The sequence below is a fragment of the Panthera onca genome, chromosome B2 (assembly GCF_046562875.1).
Source record: "Panthera onca isolate mPanOnc1 chromosome B2, mPanOnc1 haplotype 2, whole genome shotgun sequence".
NCBI classification, from domain to species: Eukaryota; Metazoa; Chordata; class Mammalia; order Carnivora; family Felidae; genus Panthera; species Panthera onca.
Window position 1 is genome coordinate 72543008 of NC_138343.1, and position 17123 is coordinate 72560130.

Below are 17123 nucleotides of genomic sequence, written 5' to 3' on the forward strand. Positions count from 1 at the left end.
AATTTAACAGTTTCATAAATGTAGTACCTAAATGGGGTGTATCTGGATCAGTTGGGGGCCACCAAATGTGGGGCGATGATCCAGTGGAAGTTGGTAGCATGGGTGGTGAAAGAATTCACCTCGGGCAGAACAAAGGAGATAGAGGTTTACGGAATACACACCAAGGGAGCAGCAGACAGGACAGCAGAGGAGGGGCTGTCTGTAAGAAGGCGATTAGAAGGGGCTGCTTTTAAGGAGGGAAGATGAAGAAGTATGGTGACCTATGGAATTTTCCCTTTTTTGGTAACTGTGCCTGGTTGTTAAGTACCCCATTGGTCATTTAGGGCCAATGGATATGCTGAGGTGGGTCGCCTGGTGGACCTGTCTGTATTCAGCCAGATGATCACCATGGCCCTGTCTACATTCCATTGCTCAACCCTGTTTGCCTGAAAGTGACTTCCACCATAAATTTATACTCTGTCAGGTTATTAGTTACTAAATGACATAGGCAGGAAGGATCATTTTAATGTAATTAAGATGACTAAAAATAATAGGACACCAGTACCTCCAAGAATGAAAGCTCTTCTTAAGGAAAACAATTTGTCGTCCCAAAGTAGGCCTCTATGACATAAGGATTGTTTTAGGCAAATTATTTTTAAGAAAGAGCAGACATAGGGAGAAGCTCTGAAAACTAAGCAGAAGTTACCTGTGGTGTCTAAATAGAGGATCTGTCCAATTGGATGGGGATCCCTAAATGTGGGGTGATGGTCTTGTGGGAGCTGGTGCTGCAGGTAGTGAAAGGATTCCCCTGAGGCAGAACTAAGGAGAAGGACTAAGGAGAACTAAGGAGAAGTTTATTGAATACATCACAACGGAGGAGCAGGCAGGACTACCAAGGAAAAGCTGTCTGCAAGGAGGTAGTGGATGGGGGCTTTATTTAAAGGGGAAAGATGAAGAGGTAGCCACCTCTAGAATGTTCCCTTTTTTGGTAACTGTGCCTAGTTATAAGTAGCCCATTGGTTATTTAGGGCCTATGGATATTTTGAGGTGGGTCACCTGTTGGGCCTGTCTGTATTCAGCCAGGTGGTCCCTGTGGGCCCTTTCCACATTCCATCACTCAAGCCAGTTTGCCTCAAAGTGGCCTCTGCATTACCCTTTTGTAAGAGACATTTACATTTAGAAGGGAAATCTCCATTTCTGAGAGTGTCTCTCTCCCTGTACCAGGAAGAAGAGGATGACTAAATCTCCAGGAAATGTTATCATTGGAGAAGGTAGAAACTAAATCTTCTCAACAGTCATACCCTGGTTTACTGTGCTTTGCCTGAAAATGTCCCAAAACTGGCTTCCCATCCCCCAAAATCTTACTTTTGGCTTTAGCTAGAGATAGTATTTAAGGTGCTGGCTCGGTACATTTTGAAGAGTTACTCAGCTTCTCTGGGTATCTCCCATATATACAGCAATAAAGGGATGCAGGAGAAGACACCCCAAAAATGTGTCACTTTAGCATAAAGATTATTTCAAATTTAAAGTAATGAAAACCAGGGCTCTTGGGGGGTCTCAGTCAGTTAAGCATCTGACTCTTGACTTTTGGCTCAGGTCAAGAGCTGAAAGTTTGTGAGATGGAGCCCCATGTCAGGCTCTGCACTGACAATGCAGACTGCTTGGGATTCTCTCTCTCTCTCTCTCTCTCTCTCTATCTCTGTCTCTCCCTTTCTCACTGCTCCTCCCCCATGCTCTCAGTCTTCTCTCTCTCAAAATAAATAAACTTAAAAAAAAAAAAAAGATTCTCTGTCTCTCTGCTCCTCTCCCAACTCTCTCTTTTAAAAAAAAATGTAATAAAAACTCAGCAGATGCAGGAAAGGTGCTCTGCCACCCCCATAACTGCCTAAATTTACATTGGAAAGGAGAGCCTGCAACAGGAAGAGAAATATTAACAGGCCCCCTGTACTGAAGGAACTCATCTGAATAATAGAGCAATCTTGTTTTCCCCAAACATCTCCTTTCACTTTCTTGCTAATGAGTTTTCTCCCTTTTGTGTCCTTAGGCCCCTATCCCTTTCCTTGGATCGTATAAGGTTCATGCTGCCTCACTGTTAATTTCATGTCTGTGTGGATTCCAGGTATGTATACCTATTAAATTTGATTTTCTGCTATTAACCTGTCTTATGTCAATTTGATTCTAAGTCCAGCTAGAAGGGCAGAGGAAGGTCTTCCTCCCTGACAGGAAGTATACATGTTACTAAATTTCCGATTGTTTTTTTCCAGTTAATCCGTCTTTTATTACATGGAGGTTTCAGCCAAAAACCTAGAAGGGTAGAGGAAAACTTATTTTTCTCTCTCTATAATTTTGTGAAATAATAAGACAGGTTTTCTTTGAAGAGTTAACATGGAAATTTTGTCTTTATTATTACAATATTATCATCAAAAGGAAATGGCTTGTTTGTTTTGCCCTGAAGGTCAATTATTTGTGATACCCTCCAGTACCATTTAATTTAAACTAGGCTTATAGTATAAGAAACTAACATTGTTCCAGGTTTTACTAGCATTTGTTGCAATTAAAAATCTGTAACTACTATTTATTTTCAAATGCTGAAAAAGGTTAAGAATTACGTTATCTTCTTAAATTGCATTGTTTTTGAAGGTTTGTATCAATCCTTAATTGTTACTTCAAGTTCAAATCATGAATGAAGGCTGAATAGGCTTTATTAAACACACATTTGAGACTTCCCTTGACCAAACACATCAGGAACACTTGTATTATGACTTTGAATAGTAATCTTGGATTTATGTTACCTTAACACTTTTAAGTGTTTACTTGATTTTTTATGACAGCTGTCTACACATAATTCAAGTAACCAAAACATAAAAAAAATTAGCTTTATTCACAGCAAAATAGAAATCTTTGTGGAGCCCTGTCCTGAGAAAAATTTGATGACTGAAACCTACACAATCATGACCTGCATATTCTGAGCAGAGAAACTCATGAGAACAGGGAAAATAAGTTTTCATGCTCTCCTGTTCTCACGACTGCATGTAAATTTACCTGAAAAATAAACTGAAATATATTAGGAAGATATATGGTATTGTACTATTAGAGACTATTTAGATTATTATTTCACATAAAAAATGAGAACATAATTTTGTAACTATTTTTATGCTCCAAATATGATCTACTAATAAAGTGATGTGTACATGTGAGTATTACTACTAAATAATTGCTGTACAGTATGATCTTAAAAAATCTCATTTGAAAGATGTTTAAGGAAGCAACTGTATTCCTGTGTGATCAGTTTATTTCTTCTGAGTAATTCCATGCTATTAAGAAGCATTATTATAAATGCAAACATAATTAGCATCTTGAACATGTGTGCTACAATTGACCAATGATACTGGATCTGAACACTTGTGATTTCACTAAAAACAAGTGGAAAATGATTTATATAGCAAGTCTCTAAGTGCTGTAGTAAGGCTTTATTCCAAATTCCAATTCTATATTTTTGTCATTGTTGCTGTTTTTTTTTTAATTTATTGCTTTCATAATGTAAATAGAGCATCCCAAACCATACAACATTGGGTGACAGTTTACTAGGGAACATTTTAATACATTTTCTTCAGGAGAATTCTATAACCTTTACCAGACTGACCAATGATAATTAAAATTTAGAAGTAAATGCTCAGAGCTAGACATAAATATGAACAGGAAGGAAATCGAAAAAGAACCATTCAATGCCTCTGTGGAAGAATATTCTTGCTTTACCTAATATTAGTGGACCCCATGCTCCTTTGATAGTACACATTTTAGATATGTTGTAGTGCAAACATGAATGAGTGAAATAACCCATTCAACTCTCATTAAGTATTATGTTCCTTTCCACTTTAATCTTGAACAGACTTCATCCCAGAGTAGTCCTCAATCATGGCAGTGCATCTGAGTCACTTGCAAAATTTTGCCAAGATTGACTAGTCCTTAGTCAGTCCTGAAGTTTCTGATGTGGGCACCTGGATCATATCTTTATTTAGAAAATTACTTTTACCTCTACTCTACTTTATCCATGTGTGACGCTTTGTGAAAAAAAAAAAAAAAAAAAAAAAACTTCCAACATTTTTACCGAGTTGGAAACAGAAGGCCCAATGTTTGCTTCCACTTTGGGTAGGATCCAAATATGACCCCAGTAAGTCCTCACTCATCACTCTCAAACAGTATTTATGTAATGACCACAAGAGTAAGCCATCACATCAGGAAATTATTATGCAATCAAATTAATCCACCTACACAAAAAATATTTCTGAGATCTAGTTTGTATTTTGCACCATTCCAGAAGGCATTAAGAAGAAAGGAGCAAACACATTTTAAGAGAAATAATTCTTCAGTGGGTCTTGATAACTTTCAATCTAATGAGAATAGTTTCAGTGTTACTTTTCACCTTTTGGCAATGGCCATTTAAATAAATATCTAAACCAACTCTGCTGTTTTGTAGTATCCACGAAGGCATCTTTTGAGCTTTAATTTGATCATATTTACTTTGGAGATTAGCAGGTGAAGACATTTCTATTTTTGCAGACAGATTCACTAAACAATGTACCATGTGGGGAGAAAAACACTAAATTTTATAAATACATCAGTAAATGCAATCAAAATATATTTCAGGCAGTCTTACAAATGTCTTACATGCTTTTCCATGCTTTAGGCTATTGGTCCACCTCTCCCTCTCTGACGTTTGAAGAACCTGTTTTGAGAATACCATTACATGGGGGAGTAATACATGGGGGGTATTGAACAAAGTCCAGACCATTCAACCTTTGCAACACATAAGCTGTATCTGCCCACTTGGGTATATTCTTTACCTCTATTCACTACTCCATTATTTCTCTCTAGTCCTACAGGGAGGTTTAAGGATGTCCTAGCCTGTATTACAGCTCAAATAAAGCATATTCTCTGGAAGAACTGCTGTACTTGATGTGAAAAATGTTGGGGTTCAGAGCCAATGTTTAAGAAATAATTCTTGAGGCATCTTCCATGCAAAAAGGGTGATTTTATTAAAGCATAGGGACAGGACCCATAGGCACAGAGAGCTGCCCTGGGGTTGTGTGAGGAGTGGCCTATTATATACTTTCAAGTTGGGAGGGAGTTAGGGATAGCATAAGTCTCTATGGAATTTGGAAGCAAGGTTTCCGGGACCTTGAGGGGCTAGCTGTTGTTAGGATAAGGTCATTTACTACTGTCTAGTAAAACTTCAGTCATGAGACCCTTCAGATATATATCAGTGGACCATATGTTTGGAAGATGATGGCTAACATAGCTTGGGGAGTAGAGATAAAGGAAGTTTCCGAGGGAACTTTATATGTTAAAGGAGACTTACAGGATTCTGGAAGCCAGGCTAATGTTGAAATTGCCTTTGCCTTTAGCAAACTATTAACATGGAGGCAGTTGAGTTCCTAGAGGAAGGACTAGGCACTTACCAACATCTCAAGGACTTACCAGTGGGCAATAGGTTGTAAGGAAATATATATATTTTTTTCTCTTGCCTTTGTTCTCCACATCACACTCAACTGAGTTGTGAATTCCAGTGATTCATAATTATGCACCTGTAACAACAGAGTAAATTAAATAAAACATAATTTAAAAATAAAAGTAAACATGCCAATGAGTTTTTGAGGTGCTGATGATGATCAGTGATGATCAATTTTAAATTTTTTTTTTTTAAGTTTATTTTTGAGACAGAGAGAGACAGAGCATGAACGGGGGAGGGGCAGAGAGAGAGGGAGGCACAGAACCGGAAGCAGGCTCCAGGCTCTGAGCCATCAGCCCAGAGCCTGACGCGGGGCTCAAACTCACGGACCGCGAGATCATGACCTAAGCCGGACGCTTAACCGACTGAGCCACCCAGGCGCCCCGATGATCAATTTTATATTGAAGTGGCTGGGAGGAGATATTTGAGATGGGCTGGGTTGACATTGACATTGCAATTTTTTGTTAAGTGGTTTAAGAATTCATGATCTTGGTCCAGGGCTGGTAACATTGTGCCATTTGCTTCTCCCTCACAAAAAAAAATGGTTCTTGATAATGTTGAAAGCAGTCAGGGTAACCTGAGGGTTCTCATGAAGTTGCAAAGCCTCAACTTTCTTAACTACAAGTATGTGAAAAATAGATCAAAAGTCTTTGATGGATGAGGGCAAAATATTTAGAGTTATATTTTTTTCAAGATTATTATCCAAATTAGTTGTGTGGGAATCTGTGTTGTTTGCAAACTTATATATCATCACCTATGCAATAGAAATCATTTCTTTACCTATTTTTCAGTGATGTTCAAAGAATGAGAGGAAATAAATACAAATCATCCATATTTAAAAGAACATAAAATAAAATGAAGCATCATTTGGGTTTTGCTATAGAATGAGGTGTTCATCTAGGTGAATAATATAATCAATCAACTTTCTTCCTTTTTGTATTTTAATAGAAGCATTTAAAAACTGCATGCATTACATGCTCTCTACAACAAATGGATTGTGGGAACACTTTGTACACTTCAAAGTATCAATGCCATCATTAAAAATATGTTCTTATTGTTTGTACTTCAATGGAAAGATGTCCAAAGGGACTATTAGACTTCTAAGACATTTTGCCTCTATGATTCTTAAATCTGTTTTGTATAATTTTCTTTCTCTTTTCTCTCACATTTATGCAATGAACAGTTTTTTTTCACTGCATGTGTACTGGTAAGTACCTTTAAAATCTCTCATCCATTAGCACGTTTGTACTATGCTGCTCCAAATCTACTGTGAGCTGGAAAAAGAGAGTTAATTTTGCTAAATATGTGGCCAAATAAGAGAGAACATATGTTAATTAAAAACAAAAGAGCTGGGGCACCTGATTGGCTCAATCAGTGGAGCCTGTGACTCTTGATCTCAGGGTTGTGATTTTAAGCCCCACTTTGGTGTAGAGATTACTTAAAAACAAAACAATCTTTAAACAAACAAACAAAAAGACCTGCCTATGAAATAAGAAGGTGAGGTTTAGAACTTTATATGCATGCTATTTTTGTTGACCCTTTTGTTGTCTCATTTTCTAGTTATGTTTCTCAACACACTTTTCTATATTTGAAAATGTTCTATATATTATAAAGTTCTATTTTATTCAACAATCTCTGAGGTCACATTCTTTTTAGCAAAACAGGATGTGAAGCCCTCTGAATGATGGAAATATGACAAAAGCAATTACACAAAGGGTTTGTAATAAGGACAGAGATAAGCTTTCTTAATAATAGAATATTTATTGAGTTATTATAATATATAATGCCTTCTTTCAGGAGGTCACAATCTGTAGACAGAAATGTCTCTTAACCACAATAGAGAAATATTAAAATAGACATATAAAATAGTAGTCTGAGGAGGATATATAAGAATGAAGATAGGCAAGTAGAATTTTAAATTCAAAATGAAAAGTGAGGATATTTTAGTCTTAAGGATTAATTCAGAAATTCATAGAAACAGCCTAATCAATGTACAATTAAGTATCTCTCTTTCTAGCTGTGCATATCCCATCTATAAAGACTACAATTTGGCCACCTTTCTTTTACAAACCCTAGCTAGATATTTTGAAGTATTTGCTTTTTGTTAAGAAAATGAACTCATTCATATTCATTATAATTTTCCCATTACCTCAATATCTTCTACTACAAATTTTTAATTAGATTTTTTAAAAAATATATTTGAGCAAATTTCTTTTTAATTACATCCTCACTAATTTATAAGTTCCATCATGTACCTCTATTTGACTACTATTTATCATTCTATCTTTAAAGGAATATTAAGTCTGTATTTTTCTACCATTAAATGTAAAGAATATCCTTCTTTATGAGGCTGATTTACTTTCTTTCTTCTCTTTTCACCATTGAGATGAAACTTTTATAAGGCTTTGATTTTCCCAATGATGTTTAATTGCAAAAACTTTAGGACTTTTAGTCTAAGTTAGTGTTTCTTCCCTTACTTGTGTGTGTGTGTGTGTGTGTGTGTGTGTGCGCGCGCGCGCGCGCAGTGTGAGATCTTTATTTAACACATTTTACAAATCCTCAGTTGTACTATTATGATTACATTCATATACATCAATCTATCATTTTTTCTAGATTTATTGTTCATCATTATTTAGTGTGATCTTTGTCTTTTCTGTATTGGAAATTTTTCCTGATTTAGTTTAATTAGAATAGTTTCCTAATGATTTTCCTCATGTAGGGGACAGAGGTGACATCCATTCTTGGTCCTTCTATGTTAACAAAATCTTTCTTCAGCTCCAAAATGGGACTACTCTGGGTGTAGACTGCTTGCACTATTACACTGTTTTTCTTCACTGAGGTCTATAAGTTTTGCTCATTTAGATTCTAGCATTGTAGGTAGTAAATTAAAACATGGGTTTAATTTTCTTAAGTCAAATACTCTTTCTGCCCATAAGCAGTATGTATTATTTACAGTCAGGCTTAGCTTCAAGGAATATAATACAGAAAAATAATAGCTTAAAACAGTAGTGTTCGTTTTTCTCCCATGTAAAAGAAATGGGAGATGAAAAGTCCAGTGATCTCTCTGTCTAGATGTGTATATCTCATCTAGATATACATGACTCATGTATACCTATCATGAGTATGTATCATTTCAGAGACTGGAAGTCTTTCATGCATTTCTCTAGTATCCCCTAGGAGACAGATCTTGTCCTCGTCCAGTGTAGCTGCTAAAGCTCCAGTTATCAGATTATCATTCCAAGAAACAAGTTGAAAAAGGAGATGAAAATGTAACTTTTTTCTTTTATGAAATCAACCTTATTAAGGTATAAATTTCATAAAATAAAATGCACCTATTTTAAGTTTTCAGGTCAATGAATTTATCTGTATGAGCACTAGTACAAAATTTCAAACATTTCCATCACTCCAAAGAGTTCTCTCATGCCACACCACTTAGCTACTTGAAGCCCAGTTCAAAACAAATGCTGATCTGATTTTTATTCGTATAGGATAGTACTGACTATTCTAGAATTTCATACAAATGAAATCATACAGTATGTATTATTTTGTATCTGATTTCTTTTTCATGTAATGGTTTTGAGATTTATCAATTTTCTTATGTATTGGAAGTCTGCAGCTTTCAATTGCTAAATAGCCTTTTATTTCTAAGTTGTTCCATTTACAATCCCCAGTAATTGTTTTTTGCCTGGTGTTGTGGTGTATCACCCTATGAAATTTAATATTCAGCCAATGACTCAAAGAAAACTCCATGCAGGTTTCTGAAGTTATTTTTTTTTTTTATATTTCACTCCTCTCTAGAATTATGCTCTACAAATTTCAGATACCAACAATTTCTATTTTCTCAACTCAGTGAGATAGCTGATCTCTGAATTTTTCCTTTCCACACTAATATCTAGATCGTACTCTCAGACCATAGCAAAAATAAATCATTACAGCCTCCTAAGACATCAGAGATGGCATTTAGGTTCTTACTAATATTAGGAAAAAATTGTTATTTTCAAAGTATCAATGGTATTAAAGATCCACACCCTCCTTAGTGTCTGTTTTACTGATGACATGCCTGTGCTTTTTTGATATGTATTCTCAGCCATGCCCACTGCCAAGTGACACTGAAGTGTCTCTTTGCCCAAGCGATTTTACAGGCAATCTTCAATGATTATCTAATGATCGCTGCTTTCCCAGTTTCATCCACCCTGCTTAATCACTGGAAAGATTTAGTTTTAATGTCAATAATAGAGATCTAGTTTCACCAAGAGGAATGTAGTTCACACAAATAACTACATTTTTTTGCATGCCCAATATAGATTCTCCTAAACAAAATAAATCAAAACATAATAAAATAAAACCTCCCAAAGTGCAGATAATCTTCCAAAACAATTCCAAAAATACATAGCAAGACTTTATGCTATCTACCTATTGAAAATTACCAACGGAGAGGACCAATGAAAAAAATCTGTTTTGTCCATTACTGAATAGCATTGGAATTGTTAAAAAAAATAAGCCAACACATTTTTTGAAAAGGAACATCCATTGGCGTTAGCTAATCTGAATCTATCCTTAAAATTTCAAATCAAGCAAGTGAAAATAATAATCCAGATGAATTGGCAATAAAAATTAGGCAGTATGTCTGTTTTTAACATTGACAGCTCCCAATATTTCCAATTTTATGAATAATTTACGTCACAAATGTGTTGAAAAGGTAAAACACACACACACACACACACACACACACATACACACATACAACACAATGCCATATATATTGAAAAAATAGATTTATGGAGAAATGGTATTTTGTGCAGCATATCTGGAGCAATACTTGAGTCTCCTAAACCTGGAATACTCCATTCTGAATATCTTCTATTTCTGCTTCTTTTCAGAGATCTCTGAATAGTTCTGTTTTATTTTTATTTTTTAATATTTATTTAATGTTTATTCATTTTTGAGAGAGCACAAGAAGGGGAGGGGCAGAGAGAGGGAGACAGAGGATCCCAAGTGGACTCTGCACTGACAGCAGCAAGCCTATGTGGGACTCAAACTTGTGAACAGTGAGATCATGACCTAAGCTGAAGTCAGACACTCAACCGACTGAGCCACCAAGATGCCCATCTGAAGAGTTTATGTTTTATACTTTCACACTTTTAATATGTAATTATTATAAAATAGCAAAACATATTGATATAAAAAAAGGCATTCTCTCAATGTGGTGGTTTCTGGACTTTGTTTCACAGGAGTATTAAATGGTTTTAAAAACCCAGTGCCAATGCTGAACCTCAAACTTATTAAATCAGAATATGTGGGAAGCAATGCAGGTATCAACAGTTTCTAAAGATTTCCCAGATGATTCTAATATGCAGTATGGTTTGGGAATGACTGCTTTAATGTCTCTTATCATGTAGTAGTTCAAATAAATGACATTTTTATTTTACATATACATTGTTATCCCTAACGTAATGTTTCAAGAATTTCTGGGGACCACTGGGTGGCTCAGTCAGTTGAACATCTCACTCTTATAAAAATTTGTTTTTAATTTATTATTGAGAGACAGAGCAGGAGCAGGGGAGGGGCAGAGAGAGGGAGACACAGAATCTGAAGCAGGCTCAAGGCTCTGAGCTGTCAGCACAGAGCGCACCACAGGGCTCGAACCCACAAACCGGGAGATTATGACCTGAGCCGAAATCAGACGTTCAACCAAGTGAGCCACCCAGGTGTCCTCGAACATCTCATTCTTGATTTTGGCTCAGATCTTGATCCCAGAGTCATGGGATCAAACCCCGTTTGGAGTCTGCTTAAGATTCTTTCTTTCTCTACCTCTTCCCCTCTCCTCTGTGCTCTCTCACTTTCTCTCAAATAGAAAAAAGAAAAAAAAAAGGAAGATGGGGTGCCTGGGTGGCTCAATGGGTTGAGTGTCAGACTTCGGCTCAGGGCATGATCTCACGGTCTGTGGGTTCGAGCCCCAGGTGGGGCTGTACTGACAGCTCAGAGACTGGAGCCTGCCTCCGATCCTGTGTCTCCCTCACTCTCTGCCCCTCCCCCACTCTCACTTTGTCTCCCTGTGTCTCTCAAAAATAAATAATATTAAAAAATTTTTAATTTAAAAAAAAGAAGAAATTCTTAGCCAAGTGTTATGAGGTAGAGCCCAGCTATTGGTATTTTTTTCAAGGTTCTCCAAATTAGTCTAGTTTTCAAAATTGAGTTTGAGAACTCTGCCCCAAAGTGCTCAGTAACACCTTTGTAGCCTACACAAATGACTGGATGCAAACAAATGATCAGGTAAAACTTAAGTAATTTGTAGGATTATTTTCATGTAATTAATTTAGTATAATATACTAAATTATTTTCAACTATTTGTTTCCTCAGGAATGTCTCTTGGAAAATTATTAATATTATATATATATTTATGTATATATATATATACTTAGATGATTATATTTTCAGTGGTGGGAAAAACTTCAGATCAACACAAGGTAAATGATCAAATGAAAAATGAAGTTAAAATTCTATTGAGAGAAATGAAGAGAAATTCTTTACAACTGCTCAGTGTGTCTTGGATTATCCCACTGCCTTTTACTGTCTGGTAGAACAGAAACGTTAATAGCTAAACAGCAAGGAAAAGGTAAGGCTTATAATCTCCAGTGAACACAGGATTTGATGAATATGAGCTTGAAGTCAATTGAAGTCTTGAGATTTCAGCACATGACTAAACTAGCATTAAAAATGAATGCTTCTTTTTTCATAATGGAACAAAGTCTGTATGTCACATCTAGAAATATCTGCCTTTATTTCAAACATATTTTCAAAGAATTAAAGTCACTTGAATATTTACAGATAGGTAATTTGAAATCCTAGGTTTTGCAAGAAAGGAAACAGAGGTCCAAAAGACATGATTAATCTTGAGAATGCAATGTTTGTTAGTAGCTAAGCTGGGTCTGGGACCCTGATTTTCTGACTCTTTTTTTTTTAAATTTACATCCAAAGTAGTTAGTATATAGTGCAAAAATGATTTCAGGAGTAGATTCCTTAGTGCCCCTTACCCATTTAGCCCATCCCCGCTCCCACAACCCCTCCAGCAACCCTCAGTTTGTTCTCCGTGTTTATGAGTCTCTTATGTTTTGTCCCCTTCCCTGTTTTTATACTATTTTTGTTTCCCTTCCCTTATGTTTGTCTGTTTTTTCTCTTAAAGTCCTCATATGAGTGAAGTCATATGATTTTTGTCTTTCTCTGACTGACTAATTTCACTTAGCATAATACCCTCCAGTTCCATCCACGTACTCTGAGTCATCATATGACAGTACTTTCATAGGCCAGACAATGGAAGACTATAAACAGGGCACAAGCTGATGGAAAATGGAAAATGATGTCTTCCAAATTATACATGCTATCTTTATAATGCAGTTGAGCCTGAAAATCCATCTGAATTAATAAATGAATGAGAAGTAGACAATAAATCACCAAGTGATTCCTTTACACTTTGGTTCCAAAAAAAAAAAAAAAAAAGTTTATATTCTTTGAGAGACATTAGGGGACTTATTCTATTGTCATTGTGTTTCTAGACACCCAAATACAAATAGAGCATCCACTTCAGAACATGGGTGATATAGATGATATGCAACCAGAACATACCTGGTCAACTATATTGGCTTTTAATGGCAATGATTGGAATAGCTATGGCTTCTGGGGACTAGTTAATGAATACAGAGTGACTGGTTAAGGCTCTTACCTTATCACTTATTAAAGGTTTTGTATATTACTGTTAAAAAAGTTATTAAAAAGCACACAATTAAAAAATGCTCTATAAAACAAACAAAAGATGTAATGAATAGGACAAAAAAAGCAATAAGACAAAAGGTTGACACCACTGAAAGTTTAATTGTTAAATTGCAAGAATATGCTAGGCCTTGTTGAAACAAGTATGTGCTAGTAGTTAAGAATTAAAGGGGCGCCTGGGTGGCTCAGTCGGTTAAGCGTCCGACTTCAGCTCAGGTCACGATCTCATGGTCTGTGAGTTCGAGCCCCACGTCAGGCTCTGGGCTGATGGCTCAGAGCCTGGAGCATGCTTCTGATTCTGTGTCTCCCTCTCGCTCTGCCCCTCCCCCGTTCATGCTCTGTCTCTCTCTGTCTCAAAAATAAATAAACATTAAAAAAATTTAAAAAAAAGAATTAAAAAGGTAGGCTTTGAAATATGAAATATTTTAAGCAAAAAGGGGAAAGGAGATTGCAAGGCATTTGCATTATTTTTACAGTGCGGTTAAATAGTAATCACACTTAAATATACACAATGCTAGAATGCATCCAAGCTTTCGCATGTCAACACTCATACCATTCATGGTTTCTGAAGATTTGTAAACCATAATAAACTGCTTTGACCCTAATAAATGACACAAATGTACTACATACATAGAACAATCATGTGTTAGAAGGCATTTTTGTTTGTTACAAATCTAGCTCACTCTCTACATCATTTGGGAATTTATTTATACTTTATAGCCCTAAACACCTGATTGATTATTCTACAAAATGAATGGTTGTTAAACCATTCATAAAGTCAACAGAATTTATAATAATAATTTGGTATTAGTAAACCAAGTCCAAAGCTTGTATTTGGTATTAGTAAACCAAGTCCAAAGATTGTTTTTAGACCATCAATCAGTGTGATATGAGCACTAAGTAAAACCACACAAAATTTGTCGCTTTCAATACTCAATGGACTTTACAGTAACATGTGGTAAATATGTGCCCCATGAAATGCATCTTGATTCCAATACTCTGGTGACTTAAGGGCCTCCAGGCATCTGGTCTTCTATTCAGTTCATTAGATGGCTCATTTTTAATGCAGACTTTATTTGTAAAGTTCAATTTGTTGAATTAAAATTAAATTGTAAAGTTCATTTTAATTTCATTAAAATGAAAATGAAATGATATCCATGGTAAAAATGTTGTTCATTAATATGAAGTTGATGATGATGAGTGGCAACATTAAAGAAGGATTGTCTCCACGTTCCAGTGGGAATTGTAAATACTTGCTGAAACTACTCACAGAACTGGATTTTCCAGAAGGAAAGTGGAATGTTTCAACAAATTTGTGATTTCACCTGCTAATCAATCCAGCAAAGTATTAAAGATGGGATGATGTGAGAGTGACAAATTATGCTTAAAATAAAACAATATTTCCCCATTATTTTCCACTTCTATTGAGCCCTTCTTTCAGATGAAACTGTGTCATTTTTAAAATGAAAAAAAATTCAGTCTAAACTATCTTGTTGGCAAGTTAGGAAATGCACCCTTGTTGCCAGCCGGCAATACGAGTCAAAAACTCAGACTTTCTCCAAGTGACATATTTCCCAAATTCTCAAACATCAGCACACACTTCAAGATCCATGGTAGCATTCCAAGCAAGGTCAAGGTAGGATATTGACTGGAAGAGAAGAGGGAGGGAATTCCATCCCTCATAGAAGGAATGACACAAACAAAGGCTCAAAGATAGCAAAGTGGAAAGTATGTTTGGAAAATGGAGCGCGATTCAGTGTGCCCAATGAATAGGGCTCTTGTGGTTGGAAATAAAAATGAGAAAGCAGTTTCTGTACTGATAGTCAAAACTTCACATGTGAGACTAAGGAATTCTGAGTTTGTTTTGTGGGATACGTGAATCATTGAAGAGTTTTGAATAAAGTGAGGAAATAACTCTGAACAAAATCAGAGCTCACATTGGCTTGAACATGTATGAAAGATCAAAGGAAAAATCTTGTGTTTTAATCTTGTCAAATGTTTGCTAAAGGTTCGAAGTACTCAATGAAGATGTAGCAAAAGCATCATCACTGGTGGGAGGATATGGCCCATCTTGACCTTTCACATTTGGAATCACAAGGTAGAAAGGGGTTTTGCAAAAGTGATGAAATTAAAAAACTATATGATTACTAGAGAACATTTTTGATTTCCAGCCTAGTATTAGTGCAAGGTTAATCCTAATATTGAACACAATTGTGTCTTTTCAGACTTGTGATTCTAATAGCAGACCTAATAGATGAGTTCTCAAGGCAACTTGAATATAAAACAAAGGATACACAGAGACACTTCTAAATATATTCTCTTCCTCTTCTCGTATAGGAAAGTGGCATTTATGGCAGAGATAGGAGAAAGAAAAAATACCAAACATCTTTGGCTTTTGATAGTTGGGAATAAAAAGTACACATTTTAAAACAAACAAAACAAATAAACTTCACTTTCATACAGTTTTGCATCCAAATACATTTCTTATTCAGAGAACTTAAATTTTTTCCTAAAAAATGATATCTAATGATATATCTAATAGGTATGCTCTAATAGATATCTAAAAATGATATCTAATGATATACCTAAAATAGGTATATATCTAAAATGATATATCTAATAGGAAGGTAATATCTTGTGACCTCAGATTAACTGATGAACTGAGAAGAAATTCTAAAAGGAAATATGGTGACCCTATGGCATGCAAATATGGTGATGTTGGTTTTATTTCAAATAAACTGACCACTCAAGAGAAGTAAAGCCTTTGTAGTTAATGGCCCTTCTGGGGAGGCAATGTGGTTTGGAGGTCTAAGACTTGAAATCAGTATCCTCACATTTATTAACAAAAATTTCTTTCTTGGTCAAAGACAATGTCCTTCCTATCTTTCCAACAATGTGTTAAAAGGATCAAATATTTTATTGAATATGAAAGTGATATTTCCATTATTATATTCTTTTTTAAAAGCGTTTATTCATTTTGAAAGAGAGAGAGTGTGTGTGCACATATGTGCACACAAACGGGGGTGGGGAGGGGAAGCAGAGAGAGAGAGAGAAAGAGAGAATCCCAAGCAGGCTCCACTCTGTTAGAGCAAAGCCCAATGGGGGGCTGGATTCCACGAACTGTGAGATCATGATCTGAGCCAAAATCAAGAGTGGGAGACTCAACTGACTGAGACACCCAGGAACCCCTCAATTATATACTTGAGTGAAAGTTAATATTCAACAAGAATATTTTTAAAAGAAATAAAATTTTTAGTATTATTAGTAGTTTATAATAGACAAAATATATGTACACATAAAAGAAATTATGACTGAGTGCGTGTCATAATGCATTTGTCTAAACCCCTAGGATATACAACATTAAGAAGGAAGCCAATGAGGGGCGCCTGGGTGGTTCAGTCAGTTAAGTGTCTGACTTCAGCTAAGGTCATGATCTCATGGTTCATGGTTTCCAGCCCCACTTTGGGCTCTGTGCTGACAGCTCAGAGCCTGGAGCCTGCTTCAGATTCTGTGTATCCCTCTCTCTGCCTCTCCCCTACTCATGTTCTGTCTCTCTCTCTCTCTCTCAAAAATAAATTTAAAAAGACAGTAAAGAACAAAAAAAGAATGAACCCCGTGTAAACTATGAGCTTTGGATGATTATGATGTGTCAGTGTAGGCTCATCGGTTGTAACAAATGTACTCTGCTGGGGGATGTTGATAATGGGGGAGACTGTGCATGTATGTGGGTGGGCATATGAGAAATCTCTGTACCTTCCTCTCAATTTTACCGTGAACCTAAAACTGCTCTAAAAAATAAAATCTTAAAGAAGAAAAAAACGAGAGGAGCTCTGCTTTATCTGATTAGTTCATATTATTAGTTCATATT

General features: G+C 35.9%; 1 long non-coding RNA gene across 2 annotated transcripts in view; it reads left to right on the forward strand.

Moving 5' to 3' along the window:
* Positions 1-17123, forward strand: part of LOC132667318 (uncharacterized) — a 493653-nt gene that overhangs the window by 450294 nt on the left and 26236 nt on the right. For both annotated transcript variants that reach the window (XR_009605082.3, XR_009605080.2), the window contains exon 5: positions 2024-2098. This is a non-coding gene — a long non-coding RNA (uncharacterized LOC132667318). The remainder of the gene's footprint in view (positions 1-2023; positions 2099-17123) is intronic.